This window comes from Lactuca serriola, chromosome 5, assembly GCF_051521515.1.
Source record: "Lactuca serriola cultivar US96UC23 chromosome 5, Lser_US96UC23_V15, whole genome shotgun sequence".
Taxonomy (NCBI): Eukaryota; Viridiplantae; Streptophyta; class Magnoliopsida; order Asterales; family Asteraceae; genus Lactuca; species Lactuca serriola.
In genome coordinates, this window is record NC_136412.1 from 184328002 (window position 1) to 184333760 (window position 5759).

Genomic DNA, 5759 nt, shown 5'->3' on the forward strand with positions numbered 1-5759 from the left:
GTAGTTTAAAGTTTGTACATGTTTTTAGACTATAAATTTGCCATTTTTAGTTTAATATTCATTGACTTACAGTCCCCCAAAGTCGAGATATCAAAGCTGGAAGTTTATAGTTTTTTTGTTTTTTTGTATTCGATGAAAGTTTTAAAACATGCATATCTAATTCGTTTGAAGTCGGATTGACATGTGGTTTTTTGCAACTTATAGTTTACAGTTTGTACATGAGTTTAGACTTTAATTTTGTCATTTTTGGTTTAACATTCAATGATTTACAGTCCTCCAAAGTCGGGATATCAAAACTGAAAATTTTCAACTTTTCATTAATTTGTTTTTGTACTTTGTATTATGTTAAAATGTTAACACATGCATATCTCATTCGTTTAAAGTCGGATTGACATGCGGTTTTTTCCAGAGTGTATTTTAGAGTTTGTACATGATTTTAGACTATAATTTTGTTAATTTTAGTTTCATATTCAATGAGTTACAGTCCCCCAAAGTCGGGATATCAATATGAAAATTTTCAAAGTTCAATCCGCTAAGTAGTAAGTAATTACCAAAAAATTCCGGTTTTTCCGGGTGTTCCGGTTCTAAACCCACTTTATCCGGTTCCAACCTACCCACTTTGATGTTTCGAGGTTTTCCGGTTCTAAACCCACTTTACCCGAAACCGTACCCGGAACCGAACCGGAACCGGTTCCTATATACCGGTCCGGTTTCCGGTTCTACAAAATTCCATTAACCGGTTCTGGGTTTTCCGGGTCCGGGTCCATCCGGTCCGGGTTTGGACCCACTTTCATCCCTATTGCACGTCATATATATCTTTTCAGTCTTTTAGTAAATTGCTTTGCATCGAATAATTCATTTCGACGAATAGTTTAGTCGACTTAAAATCCGATTTCATCTATTGTTTTGATTTTTAATTTCCGATTGACTTGATAGTGGTGAGCATAAAGCGAAAATGAATATAAACTGAATTTGAAAACAAAATAAACCAAATTTATAATATCCGAAATGAAGTTATTTTATGTTTATTTTTAATTGATTGATTAAGAATGTTCGAGCTTAAAATAATTACAATGTATTCACGTTTGAACGCCTTCAAAGAATGATAAGAATACATTCTTAATTATTTAAATTAATTATTAAATCAAATTAAAAGAAAACAAAAACCATGTAAATTGTAAACTATGGTAAACATTATATAAATAAAAAAGGGCAAAAAGAAAAGAAGAAAGTAAATTGTGGGAAATGGTAGCACATAGGGAAGCCATTGACAACTCATGTATTAATAGTAGTGAAATGTTCATTGGGAATATAACAACATTCATCCCAATATAACAACATTCATTGCCTATTTAATATATGCTAATTATATTTCTCCTATTACTAATCAATACTAACAATACACACAAATTATTTAAAATTCAAATTAATGTAATATTTGAGAAGTGATACTAACTTCACATTATTTGAGTATCTAATATTTTTTTATTTTTTAAACGGCAAATCTAATATATAATGTTATCATTTTTTTTAATAAAATTTAGTTTTTATTTATTTATTTATATTTTATATATTAGTATGATTTATTTATTTATATTTCTTTTATGTCATATTTGGTGATGAATAAATATATTTAGATATACTAACACATAAAACAATTGTTTAAAGAAAGCTTTTACTAATAAACAAATCATAATGATATATAAAATATAAATAAACAAATAAAAACTGAAATTAGGAATGAGTAAATATTGTAAATTCAGAAAACGACTTAAACTAAAATACATTTGACATGCAAAATCTGATATAATTTTATATGCTTTTCTCTAAACATATATTTTACAATTTAATAATCTAAATAGAAAAGATATTATATAAATAAAAGTTCAGAAAGTTGAATGATGAAAAAGTTCAGAACCATTTCGAAAACGTCATTTTGAACAACAATCGATTAAACACGAAGTAAATTGGTAAATGTTAAATCTTAATACGTTATATAGAGTAGAAATGAGTGAAAAGAAAGTTAGGATTATTTAATATATTTCAACCATAGAGAATGCAGATACTTTTATACGTGTTACCATTTATAAAGCAAAATTTGATTATTTTTATGTCCGGTACAACTCAAAGTTCTTCCATAATTAAAACATGAGCAAATTAACCATTTCTATTAAATTAGAAAAAAGAGAAAAACTTTACTCTTTTTACGATAAGTAGCCTTAATTCTAGAAAACCAAAAAAAACATTAAAACAATAAAACGAAAATTTGAGAAATGTACAGATTCAAACGAATATGAATTTACATTTTAATAAGTTTATGCACTGCTTAAATATGAAGATCACATCATTGTTTCTCTCTCAGATTCCATCTTCACGTTTATCAGATAACAATCAGGAGGGAAATACAAATGTGTTACAAATACAAATACATATACACATAAGATGTACAAGTCTATAACACAAACAATTACATAACAAAAACCAAAAAGAACAATATATGGATCCAGATCGACCAACTCAACGCGCACACACTTAGAACGACAGTTTTTGATGGTGGTCATAGTTTTCCTGGAAGAGAAAGATAGATAAACATGAGTTATAACATAAGAGGTGTGTGAGTTTTTGTGAAGATTAACATGACATACCATAGGACAGCGGTGTGGTGGAGGTGCAACAACAACATTGGTAGCGGAGGATGCTGCATGTGTCGATGTTGACGGCGGCAGCTAGGTACGTTGACTGTTGAGGTTGGGATCATATGAGAGAGAGAGAGAGAGAGAGAGAGAGAATCAGATTTTAGAGGGAGAGAAGTTTCTCAAATAAATAGTGAGAGAGCGTGAATTACTAAATTACTGATCCGTGTGTATTGTGTTTCTTTATGTATAATAGATGATACATTGTGCTTTGAAACTTATACATTTATTTTGATTGGTCTAATAATATTCACATGGATCACTATAAAAATAATCTACGCCATTCAAAAAAAATCTAATGGCTATAATTTTGCCTCCTTGTTTTTAAGATCAAAGTCTTTAAAATTGGTGGGGTCCTTAATATGTATACATTATAAAGTAGTTAGATTAGAAGTTATATTATATATATATATATATATATATATATATATATATATATATATATATATATATATATATATATATATATATAGTTTTATTTTCACGGATTTGATGCAGGATGAAGAAAGCGGTCAACATGGAAGTCCATGACTCCTGGACGTATGAAGAAATTCAACAGCAGTTTGAGGCGTTCTGTCAATGAAAAGTATATTGTATGTATGTAATTAATTCATGCATGTGTTTGATTTAAAGTTTAAAGTAATATTTAAATAACTATATGTGAGTTTGACATTCAATATTATTCAGGAGAATGTTGATGCTCTTATTTGGGCTGTTAGACAAGAGATGGGTTTCAGTCAAGGAAAACCAGTCAGCTACTTTAATAATATACAAAAGCCTTTTACACTAAAAACTTTTGATCGTCTTATTCAGATGATCGGTTCTGCCATTGAGGTCATATCATTTTCATTTTTACTTCAATCAAACCATAAAAAGTATAACACATTTTTCCAAAATGGTTAATTTGGAAATTACAGGGTAAACCTAGATATCTCAGGTCAATTGGTTACTTATTCGAATAGTCATTTTGAACAACATTACAGTTATGCCCTTCAAAAGACTGGCTAGTTGGTGTTAGATATCAAACTGATGATGCCTTGGTTCCTAAGGAAGAAATTAATGAACAAGAAAGATACAAGGGAGAACAGAAGAATAAAAGAAATTAAACGAAAGAACTTTGACGATTACTTTATTCTTAAAACCTATTAAAACTAACGGGTACAGCCCCTTATTCTTATTTATACTAAAACTAATAGACTTTTACTCTAATACAAACTCTTGAAAGAAACTTAAAATACTAATAAAAAGGAAACTTTTCTACTGCTTTTTCAAACAACCGATTAACCCAACAGTTGGATCATCTTTACCTTCAACTTTGTTGTACAAAATGAGCTCACACAAAACAATGGCAGCTAGCATATCATTTATCAATGAATTTGTTAATGTTGCCTTAATTTATATGATTTCCCAATTATGCCCTTTTGTTGCCAAAATCTTTTAGGAGTTAACAAACTTTGATGGACATAATGAGCTGAAATAGCCATGCTATGGAACTGTCGAAAAATCATTGGTTCCACCATTGAGGTATTACTTTGACTTTTCTTTAGATGTGTTTTCACTTTGTAATCAGGATGATATAAAGTGTAATATCACATGTGTATATAAATTACAGGAATGGATGAAAAGCATTTGTTAAGTTGGATTTTCTACTCCATAAGCAATGTTCTTACTGCTATTTCTACACGGTTATTCATGGATTGCTTGAATGAACAAGGTTACTTGTCGGTTGATTTTCCTTGATAAATATTTCTTATTTGTACAGTTCAGCTTACGATGCTAACATCTTATAAGCAAAAACAAATCGATGTGTGGGGAGATGGTTGCTAAAGTTGCAAAAATGGAGGCCAAACAACAACAAATCGATGCAAGATATGAAGCAATGGAGATGATGTATGTGGCAATGCAAAATATGATAGAAAATTGAGAATTATGGTGAATCATATTTGAAATCAATGTTAAACTTTTATATTTGATGTTTCTAGAAGTTTTGGTAAACTAGATAGTTGATGTTTTTGGTATTTTAATGTTAAACTTTGGTTTTGGATTGTATAATAATAAGTGATTTTGGTATTTAAATGTAAATGTTTGTTTTACGATTGTATAATTATTTGATTTTTTTGGTATTTTTGTTTTAGATTTGTAATTAAGAAAAAAAAATAATGATATCATATATTTGCAAGGGTTCAGCGATGAAATGAAAAATATATAGTATCTTAAATTTGCTACGGATATGCGATGGACTCTAAAAAACAGATATGGAGATTTGCGACGGATTTACGATGGAATAATTTTATTAGTTTTGTCGTCATGCTGTAAAAAACTGTAATAAGTGGAGAATTTGCGATGTATTATCTGTCGCTAAGTAGTTGCAAGGAAAAACTAGGTTGTCGCTAAATCCATAGCTAAGTCATTAGCCACACTTTAATTGGCTATGGAGGACATATGTTGCTGGTCTGTTGCAAACTTTCATTAGCGACGGAATTGCGGCGAATTGTTTTAGCGTTGTAGGTTAGGTTTCTAGTAGAGTAATATGGCACATGTTCTTATTTAATTGGTAGAAGATTTTATAGGAACAAAAGTAGAAAGATATTTAATTTCTCATAATTATAAAAAACTTATAAAGAAAATTGCATTAATAAACTTGATATGCATTTATTATTACATTTGTTACATTTAAATATTATATGTAATTTAATAAAATAAAAAAAATAATAAAAAAAACCCCAGAAAATGGCCTTCTCTTGGGTCCTGAGTGTCTCTTCCATGTAGGATTGTTCACTATTCGGATAAAACTAAAGTATCCAATTGGACAGTTTGGATTGGACAATTTGGTTCGGATATTCGGATTTTTGGATTGGTTTTCAACAAAACCGAATTATTATTTTGGATTTCGGATTGGTTTTGGTTTATAAAATAAGAACCGAATCGTCCAAAAAACCAAATAAACATTTATTATTTATATATATATATATATATATATATATATATATATATATATATATATAGTTTTTATTAATTTTGTAGTTTATTTTTTCAAATAGGAACTTTTCACCCGATAAAAAAAAC

General features: G+C 28.9%; 1 long non-coding RNA gene across 1 annotated transcript; it reads right to left on the reverse strand.

Annotated features, from left to right (window-relative positions):
* Positions 1-2282: 2282 nt before the first annotated feature.
* On the reverse strand, positions 2283-2819 carry LOC145051361 (uncharacterized). Its single transcript, XR_013683570.1, has 2 exons — positions 2646-2819; positions 2283-2568 (listed from the first exon to the last, which is right to left on the reverse strand). It is a non-coding gene; the product is annotated as an uncharacterized LOC145051361 (long non-coding RNA).
* Positions 2820-5759: the final 2940 nt, after the last annotated feature.